At 36.9% G+C, this 14,462-nt stretch overlaps 1 protein-coding gene across 7 annotated transcripts in view; it reads left to right on the top strand.

Annotated features, from left to right (window-relative positions):
* RGS7 (regulator of G protein signaling 7) overlaps nt 1-14,462 on the top strand; it is a 227,388-nt gene that overhangs the window by 130,425 nt on the left and 82,501 nt on the right. The gene's annotated exons all lie outside the window — the stretch shown is intronic.

Genomic DNA, 14,462 nt, shown 5'->3' with positions numbered 1-14,462 from the left:
TTAGAACTCAAAATATGATCATTGCAAAAAGCAAAATCACTGTATTTAAAACTGTGACTTGAGCAACAAAGAACTATCAATACAGAATTGATATTTGGAAGCAGTCGGTTCACAGCATATTGACATGTTATGTGACAGAGATGACTACATTTTTAGCTAACTTTGAACAGTGTCATATGCTTGCTTCCTGGAGATAATGTGGAGGCTTCAAGTGACCTAAGTGTGTATTTCTCAGTTGTTGGCTACAAAACACTCGCCTATCTGTATTTATGAGTTTGAAAGATTTTTAGGCTACGTTTATTTGATATGGAAGCTTAACATTTATTTGTCAAACCAGATCTGCAATACTGGAACAGGCTGTCCTTCAGATTACCTGCTTGTTGCAAAATTTGGAATAGAAAAAGCTTCTGCTAAACAGAAAACATGTCTCCTTGGTTCCTTATGTTCGTATCCAATTAAAATTAAACAAACACACAAACTACTAACATATGTAACCAAAACACCACAGTAATTTAACTGAATCTGGGTTTTATCCTCTCAGATTACATGGATGGAAAAGAAACTATCCACAATAACAAAAATGTATTTTGGTCCTAGTCCAAAGTCAGCTATCTGGAGCTGGTTAAATTCTGAACTTCAGAAAACAAATAGCTCTAAATACTTCCTTTGGGTAATGCTCAGAATTGCCAGATGACAGTGAACTTGACAGATGGTGAGCAAGACTTTTTCACATGACAGAACTTCTGTTTTTTCAAAATCCAAAAGTGTCTTGCTTTTCGTTTCAGTTTTGGACAAGTCAGTCTAGAACCTCATGTGGAAAAGCCCTTAATTTCTGCAATCTGTTGTCACTGTAATTTGGATTTCCAGTGTCTTCTGGTTGCTTTTTACCTGAGTGTTAGGGTTTAACTCAGTTGTCTTTTAAACCTGCCCTGTAGGGTCCTGTTACAAATCACTTGTGAAGCTACTCAGTTTTGTCATGCAGAAATAATAAATGCCTTAGTTTGCACTGAAAATTGTCATTTCTGTCTAAATCTGATATCAGCCACATACGTGGAAGAACATAAAGTAGATTGTAATGCATATTTTAAGAGTACATTCTCCTCTGTCCAGAAAAATGAAAGTACTATTTACACACCTCATCTACTAGTGCTGTGCAACTATTCATGCAAGCAAGGCGGGTAAATTGTGATTTAAGGGTAAGTAGAGAGATTAACAGAAGGGACAGGTTAGAAGGAACATCAGAAGAACATGTGGTCCAAACTTTCATGGACGGGCAAGCCTGGGTGAGATTACTGAGCACTCTGTCCTGTCTCATCCTGAACACTGCCACTGATGGGAACTCCACCATATCCAGTGACTGTTTGTTCTCACTGTAAAAAATTTGAATAGATGAAACCTCTGTCCATGCAACTTGTATTCATTGCCCCCTATCCTGTCAGTGTGGCTCCCTGTGAAAAGAATTTCTGTCCTCTAAGCACTGGAAGAATTCGATGAGGTTCCACCCTGAGCCTTCTATTCTCCAGGGTGAAAACATCTAATTCTTACAGTCAAGCTGTTCTTTAATAAAACACAGAACTAGTAAGAAGAAAGTGATGCTACCACACTTTATATATATAAAAGTAATACTTTGAAATGCAATTTTTTCCTTTGTTTTGCAAAGGGAATACAACTCAAATACCATTTAAGTGGAAATGAAATAGGCAACATTATGGATAGTGGGAGAACATAAGGCAGAAGAAGGTTTGACAGCAACATTTACTTCAGTGTGTTAATAAGTGTAAAGCTTTCACCTGGAAACAGCAATTTAGTAAAAAAATAGTAACAAGTTGGAACTTGTAAACTGCCAGTCAATAAAACCATGCAAATTTTTTATAAATGGAAAATAATATTCAGTAGAATATTTGAAAGATTTTGGCTTGCTGCAGTAGATCTCCATCAAGAAAATAAACTGGAGATGATAGGTGGATTCTGCTAATTTGTACCAGATTTGAAGTTATTTCAGTGGAGCAGAGCTTGTGCCCAGAATAGCTGTGCACAACACAATGTACAGTTGCTGTTACATTGTTTGCTATTCAATATGTATTTTAAAAATGTTTGTGCTTCAGCCTACAATTCATCTGTAAAATTTTAAGCAACAAAAATTGTCCAAGTTATTTTTAATGGCGAAGTTTTATTCAGGCATAAATATAAGCATGATCTCAACCTGAAACGAAGCAATTAACTGAGTTTACAGAATCATAAGGGCTTGTGGTTTGGCACTTAGACATGTGTTGTTGAATTGACCATTACAGGGTAAGTGCTGATGCTTCACTGATGTTGCCAATTACTCTTAATGTGGAAAATCTACTCTGTTTTTCTACATTGTGTTTTTCTTTTTTGAAGTGGTCACTAATGACGTGAAATGCACCAGACTGACCACATCAGATACTGAAAATCCTTTAATTCTTAGTGGGGAAAAATAGAACAAAAAGAGTAAATGAGCTGATTTAAAGGTATCAGCTCAAATTCCCAAGAGTCCCGTCTTGTACTTGGATCTTGTACTGATTTCTTCAATGCCCTTTAAGCAACCACTTGATTTCTCTATTCCCTAATATTCAACATCCTAAGAGTAAATCATGTTGTTGTCTCCTAAAGAAGAAGGAACAGTATGTTTTCCAGTCTTTCACAAGGAAACAGTGTTATTCACAAGCACCCATTTCATCTTCAAGTCATTCCATGAATAATTTTCATCTAGATGTCTCAGAAAATGCCTTTAAAGTGTAGATAATATATTTAGACGTAATCCTCATGTTCCTTTAAAGTATCTTTATTCCTGAGTGTTGCTTATTTAATTTTCTCATGGCTGCAAACCAGCTGAATTTGGCTGTAGACACTTCTTTATCTAATGATTGCTTAAGCAGAGTCATTGCAGCCGCTCCAGAATGCTCAGCCTCAGCATTCACATTGCTTTGCTCCAGCTCATTTAGGCAGCCTGTTGAAGCAGTTTGCCACTGCACTTGGACATCAGGAATTACACTGAAGTAAAAAATATATATGACTAAATCTAAGTTTTATAGTTATGAAAAAGACTACCTTGATTTTTACACCCTCCTGTGATTTTTCAGCTTCAGTTCTTACCATTTATAGTCTTTTCATGTAACTGGAGTAACTAATTTGTAACTAGATGCCCATCAGCATCCATGTGAACTGTGGTCACTGATCCAGTGCAATAAAATGGAAGGCTCAGTAGCACAACATCTGTTTATGTTTCTTCATTTTCCCTCTTCAGTAAAATCTCTCTCCAGCAGCTGGTGTACTAATAATGACCTTGAGAATACACAGTACTTGTTGGAAAGAGAAGAAAAATGTTAGGGCTTTTATTTGAGTTTATGAAAGTTTACTTGAAAAACTGTTCAGTTCTCAATTTTGCCCTTTTCCCCAGTTATATGCAGAAAGGTACCAGCAAAGAGCAGGAGCCAGACAAGATGTTCTAAACAATTGCCATTTGGGAAACAGCACCAGAGAACTGCAAGCAAAGGGGAGGCACTTCCAGAGATTGCTAACAGAGAAAAGAATCTCTTATGAGAAGGAATAAAAAAGGGAATCAAAAGGTCATGTTTATCTTTGCAGTCTTTGCATTAATCAAAACCGGTGGAAGTGGAGCAAGAGTAGAATGCTCCCCGTTTATTATCTTGACTTAAAAAAAAAAACCAAAACAAACCCAAACCCCCAAAAAAAGTAATTTATACTGCCTGCACACATATCATACCTCTCATACTGGGAACCCAGGGACATCAGAGACTCTCATTTTTCATATGTCTGATAGAAATTCAGGCACATTGTTCCATAGGAAACCTCACAAACCTTCGTCAATTCTAGTGTAACTAACTTCCCAACCTGCTTCTACTGGGTGAATTTGATCTAAGCTTGTTAGATCCTGTAACATTTCAATGGAATAATTATTTTAACATCAGATGCACAAAAAGAAAGTAGAACAAAATTCTGTTTGAGAATGGAAAATGTCAGAATTTTCAGACACTCCTTTAGTACCAATAATATTAACATAGTGATACTCATGCAAAAAAATGTATGGGTCAGGTTTCCTATGATTATAAGCAGCATAGGGGTACTTACCTGTGTGTTGAAGTCAGTGGGCTTCTAGCCACTCCTGAGTGGCCACTCCACTTCCAGGAGTACAATAGTAAATGTTCATGTGAAGAGGGCATTTTATTTGCCCAAAGCCTTTAGAGAGATTTTGTAAATGGTGAACAGAAGTGTAATGTCTTCAATTCAGTTGTGATAGGATATATCAGATTTAATAGATTTCATGTTTTTTCCACTGAAGTTTCTTCCAAATTAGTATAATCTATTATCCTGTGTAGACTGCATGTGTTAGGAGTGTTTCCAAGAGCACACAGACCTGCACAGCCACCTGTCATGAGATGCTTTTTTCTACAAATGTGCCTGTACTGTTTGAACAGTCTCATTTCCATGTAGTCATTCTTAAGAGTGATTAATATGTTCCTAGTATGGCCATTTTATTTTCTCACTTGTAGGTAGGTGGTAGGTTACATCAGTACTCATTTTCAATTTTCTTTGATGGAGCAGTCATTTCTTCTGATCTTTTTGGTAGTGTGGCATCAGGTTAAAAAAGAGCAGTTATTGGGAAGATATAAATTTTGTGACTGGTATTGATGCAAAGTATGAGATCATTATCATGATGTGAAGTATGTTATCATGGTATTGGTGACAAAGTGTTTTCTTCACATAGCCAGATTGGTCAAAGTATTGCAACTGTTTCATTATGCTAAGCATGACTAAATAAAATTCCTCCTTTGTGATTTTCTTAAGGAGGCATTATTTTGCAAGTTATCATAAAAATAGTTTATATTTTTTCACCCTAGAAATCAAGAAATTTTATAAACATTTGAATTACATGGGAAGTAGAAATGAATTTTGTCTGTTTAATTTATAAATAAATGTCCATCTTGGAGTAATGGGTAAAGATGACAAGTATGAAATTTGCTGCCATCTAGCATAATTTTCTGTACAATAAAATGATTGTAAAAATAAAAATGAAGTTATTGGTATGACAAAATACACGTGTTCTGTAATGTTGTTTCTGTGAGCAGCCTGCCTGATATTGTCAATAGAATACTGATTCAAAATGGATCTCTTTTGGCTTTGGACAGCCTGACCTACTGAAAAGTGTCCCTGACCATTTCAGCAGGGTCGACAATAGATGAAATTTAAGGTGTCTTCCAACCCACATAGTGCTATAATTCTATGATTCAACTGTAACTTATGTGATATACACATTTCTGTATAAAACAGCTCTCTATTTCTTATCTCTGATTAAAAGCAAGGCATCAACTGAATATTTTAAATTTTAGTTTTTCTTGATAGTAGCCCTGATTCCATGGTGCTGTCTTCAAATTTATTTATTTTAGCACGAAATAATATTGCCTTTAATAATAAAATCTCCAGATTATACTCAGAATTGTTTTTAGTATTCAGTATATCAGTGTCTGGTACTCAATTAGGTTTTAAAAATTGAAACATACCAACAATCAGCATACAATGCAGTAGGCATCATGGACTTTATTCCACTGAGGTCTTTGAGAGTCTTATTGAGAGAAAAGGATGAAATAAAGTCCTGATTAGAATACAAAACACTGATTACAAAAATAAGTCTGAACATGCCTAATGAGATAAAAAGTTATTTGTAAAACTATTACCTGATCAATATGATAGAAGCTGAAACATCAGTAAGCTTTAATTTTAAGACTTTCATTGGGAAAAAACTTCAGATGTTCTGTTGCACCATTTGGAGGAATTGCTTTCATCCTGTCACAGAAAAAAATAGGACATAATCTAAATTACAGAATTGAAATCTTTACCCATGAATTTAGGGCAAAGTATGCTGTTTTAAGGAGAATTCTGATAACTTTTAGAAATAAATGAATAATTAAATTGCATAAGTTGAATTATAATGACCATCTTAATAAATTATTTAATCTAATTTCTACTAAAGTTACTAGGAATTTATGTGATTTTCTTACTGTTTGACAGCCTCCTTTTGAACGTTTGTGATCACACCAAGTTTTGGAGGTTTAAGAGGAAGAACATTTACTAATTCCCAATTCACACTGGCATAATTAATTAAAAGCAGCTAAAGAACTGTCTAGAGACTTCATTAGATATCTGCTTCCTTGTTTGCCAAAGAACTGTGTTACATAGTAATGGAAAATGCAAGTAGGTGGAAGTAAGATTTTAAATCTGGCCAATTTAATTGAATAAAAGCAGGTGAAATCCTATTTCATCTTGCCGACAACTGCTGCAGCTATTTATAGTCAAATAAACAAAAATGTTTTGATATTTACATGTTATATGTAGTATCTGATGACTGGTTAGTGTGAGGCTTTCTCTTGATTTTGTTAATAATTGACCTTAGGAGTATTTTAGGTTGTTTCCTTAGCACATATAGAGAAATACTGCTCTACACACAGGGGCACAGTGACAGTCCAACATTCACTGTGCAAGGACATTGCTTGCAATTCTATCTTAGACAGATTAATATTCCCTAGGCACTTGCTTGGTTTTGCAATATCTCTCCCTCTCCCTCTCCCTCTTCCTCTCCTCTCCTCCCCTCCCACAATTTGAGATAATTTACTTGTCCAATTGGTCATTACTTGGAAGAAGAAGCTGACCCCCACCTGATTACAACCCCCTTTCCAGCAACTGGACAGAGTGACAAGGTCACCCTAAGACTCCTTTTCTCCAGGCTCAACACCCCCAGCTCCCTCAGCTGCTCCTTACAGGACTTGTGCTCCAGACCCTTCACCAGCTCTGTTGCTTTTCTCTGAACATACTCCAGCACCTAAAAGTCTTTTTTGCAGTCAGGGCTCAGAAAAACCACCTTTAGTTTTTCTTGAGCAGCAGCAGCAGCAGTTATCTAGCAGGCACTTACTGGGCATATACAATTGGGAAGGTTCATATCTAAAATGTTTAGCATTTATCAAAATTCAGTTTCAACTGATGTTTTATTGTTTAATGAATCAGTATCATGTAGTTTTACATTATCTCACAACTCACTTTTTGCTGACCTCAGTAATGTTATACTTTCAGCAAATTTTATATCTGATGTAATTTCATCATTTACACCATTCTGTAGATAATTTAGGACTATCCTGAACAGTCTTGGACCTACTAAACACAGTTACTGTGGTTACCCCCCTCTTCAGTGTAATATTATTATTTCAGTGTAATATTACACTATTTAGTGTAATAACTGATCTGCTGTGCCTGACCTTTATTTCCTCCTTTCTACCTATTGCTTTTCTCATGATCTGTTTAATACCTTTAGAAAACATTTGAGGGAATCATGCTAAGAGCTCCCTGGGAATCCAAGATAATATGTCAACCAGATTTTTATAACCTTGTATGTTCCCAATTTCCACATAGCAGCACTCACAGAATTGTGAGGCATATCCAGCAATAAAAGTAATCCTGAATCTTCCTTTTTTTGTTGCATTTATCTTTTTTTTTCATTCATTCTACCCTTTATTATAGTCCCAAATGTTGTCTATGGGTGTCTGTTTTGTACATCCTTTTTTCCCCCTCATATTTCCCCTGGATGTCTTTCTAAAACCTAAGGACATATTTTTCAACTTTTTTCCTTTGGTACTGAGGATGATTAAATTATAAGTGGCACACTATGGCTAACAGTTCAGCCATTTAATATTTTACTTGCCATAAAACACAAATTGACCATTATTTTGAGCCAGATACTTCTGTTCATTTTATCAATTTATTTTAAAGACTTTGATAGTTTTTGCTGCTGTTCTCATCAGTCCCATCTCTTCATTCTACATTTAGATTCTGTCACTAGAGAAGAAATAGGTCATTCATTGAGGCTTTTTCTCTTGTTGTGGGAAGAAAAGGCACTTATGAAAGAGTTTTTTTCTGAGCTATTTTTTCTTGTTAATATCTGTCAGTATTTCTTTATTTTTAATAGCAGAGTTTGGCTGAACTGATAGTTCTCTATAATTATCTGTGTAAATCCATTGCAAAGGGGAGAAGTGAGCACTAGGAGTGGGAGTTATTATAATAGGAACAAGGAATGGTATAAAATGAACTTTTGCAACATTGGCAATTTTGCTTCCTCATTTTCATGAGGACGGTGGAATATATTTTATTTGCCAACCAAACTACTATAAATAATGGAAAAGAAAACTCTCTAAAAATAATCCTGTTTGTAATAAGTGCCTTGGGGATTCTTGTGCATTTGTATCCGAGATAACAGAATCTGATCACATGGGGAGTGTGTCCCCATGTTTTCTTGGGAATTTTTCTTGGTGTATATGTCTCAATGACACAAATTTACTTATAAAGCTGTTAACTCCTGGTGGACTTTAAAAATCACAGCACTCTTCCCACAGAAGAATGTACATTATTTTCAGTATTTTATGCTCTCAGTTTGCTGGACGTATGAAAAATGTTTTAAAGAGAATTGTTTTCTTCTTTTTTGAATTGAGTGCAGTGAGAGGCAGTAATTTTTCTAGCTGTGGCTGCTGCATGTTCTTTGTATTTTCTGAACTGCTTGGTCATAAGTGGGTGTTCTGTGATTATGATAGCAATGCATGACAATGACACAAAGTTAATGATTGGTGCAATAGCAATTCATATAAAAAAAGACTTAGAGAGTAAAAAAAGTGTCATGATTCATCTTGACCAGCAGTAATCACTGCGAGAGTCAGTGCTACCTATTGCTTCCTGCAGCCAACATCACAGACTCCATGCTAACTGATGTCCCTCTGATTCAACCACATTATCTTCTGTAGTTCCTTCAGGAACAAATATTTTTTGCACTGAAAAAGCTGCGCTTACTTTTTGTATTTGCTGGCCATGAATGCAAGTGGTGCATCAACCACACTGGTTATTCACATGCCCCACATCTGCCAAGCCTTAAAGACAGGTCTTCTCCTTTGAAACCTCATCCCAGATATAAAACTGTCTGTGACAGTGCCTATAGGTCATGTGCCTGGAATATCCTTTTCTAAATGCTCCAGTGCTTGTGGTGTCCAAGCAGAGCAGACTGCAAGGGTAGTTGGCAGCTGTGCTTTTCCTAAAGCATGGCAAAGAAGGGGAGAAGCAATAACACTGTGCTGTGGCCAGGAAAGCACATCATCACATAGGGCACCGTGTCTGAGAGAACCATGATGTAAAGTACCTTTCCTGGCTGATACTAACATGCACAAATTTTTGGGTGTCATGTGGAGAATGAATCACATGCTTCTCCACCAAACATTTGCAGCCAAAGTTTCGTCACATATCGGTAGAGTCAGCCACTGGGAGTGAGAAAAGCAGGAATATCTGGTGTAGCAACAGCAACTGGCAAGCAGTATACAAGAAAACCTGAAAAAATAGCATAGTAACTATAATACTCAGTAGAAGTAGTCTATGCCCAGTATTTTGGGTCTTTTACAGATGCTTGACACTGTGGAGCAAGACTTCATCTTAAATAATTCTCAGTAGTGTATTTGCAGGAATTGGAATTTTTTGTGAAATTTTGGTTTTTGTCTTTAGCAGGTTTGCTCAGAAGGGTGCAGATATGACTCCAAATATTAGCTCAGAGTTTCATACTGGAGGAGGGAATGAGTGAAGTGTTCGGAAATATCTTACAGAGATAAGTTCAGAGAGTCATTAGGGAAAACAAAACACACAGGTTTTGATTTCTGCTTTGATTTTGCCTTAGAGAAGCATGGGAATCAAAGCTTAAACCAAAACGTTGCAATTTCAGAGGAAGATCCAGATGGAAAAACAGGAAACCCATACTTCAAGGGAGTTTGGATTTCACCCTTCTATCATTTCGATTTGAAGAGACAAAAGATATCAGTGATAGAAGAGCAAAAAGTCTGTAATTTCCACAAAATCGAAAATAGAAAAGCTCAAAGAGTAATAATAGTGAAATTAGAGGAAAAGTTTTATAAATGTTGACTTTCATTGGTATGGCGCTACATTCAACCGCTGGAAGGCCTGATTGCTGGTGTGATATTGATAGATGCTTTAAAAAATTGAGGCTGGAGATGACAGGGAAGCAATAAAGGCAATTCTAAACATTTTCAGGCTGCTCTTCATGACTGCATACTGGATGAACTATGGCAAAATCTAGTTACCAAATTGTGCCATGTTTGGTTTTGTCTGGTATTTAAATCTACCTGTTAGTAACAGCTTGGATGGATTTCTTCCAGCCTCTGTAATGATGTGTTTCCAGCTCACTAAATATATAACACAAACAAATATTCCAGAGGTGAAGTTATAGCACTGCTTAATGCCAGCACCTCATTTGTCTGTTTCTTGAGACCTCATGTTGCAACTCCAATATTTTTTTTTTTTTTTTTTTTGGTCAACATGAGAGCTTTGGTTATCACTTCAAGTCATTGCATGTTGACATCTCAGGCATCTGCCTTTCAAGATACAAATTTCTTAAGAGAATAAAAGCAGACTTTAATAGGACATAGCAGCAGATAATGTGTAATGAGCTGAAATGCAGTGGGAAACAATCACATAAGAAAATTAACAGGAAATACTTAAAAAGCTTTAACATCAAGGGTTTGTGTGTTGCTAGCTGGGAGATGCAGCTTTTTTTTCAAGGACTACTTTTTTCCCCCTCCAATGTGATAACTTTTTTCATTTTTTTTTTTCCCTTTCCTGTGCGTGAATAAAGGTCTCTTTCTTTGTTTTTGTCTTGTTCTTTTCAGAAACTGTAGGCCAACTTCCCCTTTCCTTCCATCTTTGATGGTGACATGTCTTCTGTTGATCCTTCCTAGATAACAGTTTTTCAAATTTAGGCCAATCCTCCCATTCACCCACATTCTGTGAGTACATAAGGCAGGTGTCCCTGTAGCAGAGTAATCAAGAAAACACAGGCATGAGAAAGTGGGACATTGTGATTATGTAGATGATTGTGATCAGATTTATTGCCAATACAGTATCTAAATCTTGCCAATAAAATATTTAAGTACCAACTGTATCATCTACCACAGTGGATTACAGTATAATCAGGCTGTGGTCCTTCCTGTGAAGGAAGACTCCCTTCCTGTCGCAAGTAAGACTCCCCTGATTTCTAAACTTCTCAGCCAAGTCTGGGTGCAGATGAATGCACTTAGTCTCAGGTTTGGTCAACAGTTGATGTTTATAATATAAGCAGGTATAGCTAGAAATGTACATGTTTGCAGTCTTTGGCCTTGCAGAATTCACAATTACAAAGCAAAAAAGCATAAATGTAGCTATCCTAGGCTTTTATCTCTGCATTTGACTGGATTTTAGTGCATTTTACTCACCCATCCTAAAGTGTTCTTCACTTTTGGGTGGGATGTAGTCTGCCAGAAACCCTGCTGAGGGGAGTTTCCACCCAGAAACTGTGTCCAGCCTTGGAAGACCAGTTTGCCTAGTTGGACCAGTCTCCAGAAGCATTTTACACCCTCTTGCAGGCTGATGCGGATGAAAGTCAATCACAAGCATCTCATCTCCCCGTCACTGGAATGCACTAATCATGTGAGCATCCAGAAATTCCTCCTGAAATACCCACCTGGTGTTCTTCTCTGGCAAACCACATTGCCCATCAGAGACAGAGGCAGAAAGGGGAGGATGCAGGAAGACCCAGCTGTCTTTCACCACTGTCACAGTGCCTGTTTTGCTGGATGTTTTTGTGAAGAAAATAGTTGATGCTTCAGGTGTGCATCATTGTTTCTAGATTTGGGATGCACCGCATGTCACACATCATCTGTAAGGGTGGAAATTACCATTCCTTGGGCAAATGATGACTCATAGCCCATCTCTGATAGGTTTTCCTCCTCACCTGCTAAGTGATGCTCCTACCAAAACCTCTACCCTATTAATGGCACCAACAGACACTGTCTAGCACAAGAAAAATCCTACCTATTTAGGTAAGATGCTTTGTTGGCAGATAATATGGTTTGTGATGGTTATCTTGAAATCAAATATGAATCTCTTTTTAATTGTGTTTGGGTAATTTGTGTTTAGTGCCTCTTCCTTCACCATAAGGTTTATCCTCCTTGAAATGACTCGCACCAAGTGCTGCTCCCCTTACAAATTCAATCCTTCAGATGGGACAAAAGAGAGTGGTTTACAGTGTTGTGGGTGTTCAAGAATGTTTCTAGCTGGTTTATTTTCTCCTCTTTAAACACCAGTCAGGCCAAGACAGTGAGTCGCTCCTACGTGTTATGTCAGCGTGAGAAGCAGGTTGTATTTTATTACTCTAATCCTTTGCAGCTTGTGTTCATACTGGCAACGAAATGACAGCAGGAGTGAGGTGAGAGTAAGTGATAAAGTCTTGGCATTAGACACTTACAATGAATATGTGCTTGTGAAGTTCTGACTCATTAATTCTTTTTCCAGGCTGCTGTATGGCTTAGCAGTGCACTTTGGTACAGTGATGGATTTTAGATTCCATGAATAACCTAGAATACAAAATATTTTATTGTTTCATGGAAAGGGAAGTTTTCAGTTGTTTGACATTTTTGGATCCTAAAAATATATGAAAACTGGGAAGTTTGGGGTTTTCAGTGTTTTTTACACCATAAAGCAATTTTAAGGATGCAAAATGCCTCAAGTCGCATTCCTTGTAGGAAATCTTTCCACATAGAATGTAAGGCAGATTTCAAAAAAGGACTTTTGAAAGTGGAGCACAATTGGAAAATACTCTATTTTTCTTACCTCACTCCCTCAGAGATTACTGCAAGGTGCTTCAGATGTTGCGAGACTGTATTAGTATGATACCATAAAGTGTTTTATGAAGTTCAGAGTAAAGATATATATAGATACCATATCTCAGGTAGACCTCAGATGTGTCTAATAAGATAGAATTCACACTAATCAATGAAAACACATCGTTTAAGGGGTTTCAAAGCACAGAAATGTCTTTATTCCAAAGAAAAAGAAGGAACATTCTTCCTTTTAATTCCCTCCTGTGGACATATTGTAAGAAGCAACTTGTTCCACCAATACCATACCTTGAAATGTAAGATGAACAAACTGCCAGCAATTCATGTGTCTGTGTACACTTGCATCTAAAAAAACGAGTATTTTTTTTCTTTTATTCTGTTTCTCCAATTTTTTGAGTTTGTATTCTGAATACATATAAGCATTACTCTTTCTACCTGGCAACCATTATGTCTAAAAACATTTCTTTCTGGCTTTTTCTTCTTATCTAATGCACTTCATAGACAGTTTTGATGTTCTCTATTTTTTGATGTTTGCCATTTTTCCAGAAGAAATGTGCTTAGATGAAAATCCTCCAGCTTCATCCACAGGAATGAAGACATAGAAACAGTCTGTATTTGAATTCTAGGAATTTAGGCATGTCAAATTGGTCTGCTGCTGGCTTCATTTTCCTTTTCAAGCTCATGGGTTTGTTTCCTAAATACTACTGTTGTACTTCATTGGCTTCTTACAGTAGTTATTTTCTTAGTCTGATTTTAGCAAATTGAGATGGATATCAAAGTGTTGCCTCTGTAATACACTGGATAACCTCTTGCTTGGAGATCGGAAACCTCCTAAGCTGTTCTGTAGTTCCACTGCTGCTGCACAAAGAGCATCATTATTGGTCATCTACCAGCCTGGTGTAAGACAGGAATACAAACTTGTGGATGTTACTCACTGGGTATAATTTTGTAGCACTCGAAGTGTGAGCTACAGATGGATCTTAGGTGGATACTAAAAGGGAATATTTATGCATTTATATTCAGGTGATTCTGAAAGAAGCTGATGGATTGACAACCATAAAAAAGAAAATTAATTATGTATTATTTAAGGAAATAAAAAGAAAAAAATATATGTCCATATTAAGGCTTAATAGCTGAAGAGACAAAGATATACCTTAACATTGAGTTAGTGTGGATTCCAGCTGAATGAGATTGCCTGAGGCAACAGTATAATCACCTTACTCCCCATACAAAACTGGAGAAGAGATATAGGCTGCTGTTGGGACTAATTCAGACCTTAAATAACTGTAATTGGCTTCCAAAGAAGGGTAGGCAGCTCTTTATGTTTTTTCATGGAGAGCTATTGTGACTCTCTACTTGTTTGTATGATTCAGTCAGTGAGAGAAATACAAGCTCTTACTGCTGCTGTATCCAGCCTTTCCTGCAGTATTGGCTGTTCTGGCAGGAGCTTTCAAATAGTTTCTTCTCCAAGTGTCTTCATCCCTTTTTTTATCTTCTATATTCCACTTCTGCTTGACCCATCTAGAGTCACAGAGCTGTAATATAATTCAAGCTGAGAAGGACCTCAGGGGGACTTTAGTCCTACTCCTTGCTCAAATCAGTGTAAACTATAAAGTCAAACATGTTGCCCTGAACTTTTTCTGTTCAGGTCTTGAAACCCTCTAAGGATACAGATTACACAGTGTGTCTGGGCAGCCACTCCTGCTGCTTGGCTGAAAGTCAGAGCTATACCTG

This window comes from Lonchura striata, chromosome 3, assembly GCF_046129695.1.
Source record: "Lonchura striata isolate bLonStr1 chromosome 3, bLonStr1.mat, whole genome shotgun sequence".
NCBI classification, from domain to species: Eukaryota; Metazoa; Chordata; class Aves; order Passeriformes; family Estrildidae; genus Lonchura; species Lonchura striata.
The sequence above is the reverse complement of the archived record's forward strand: the minus strand, read 5'-3'. Positions and strand labels throughout refer to the sequence as shown.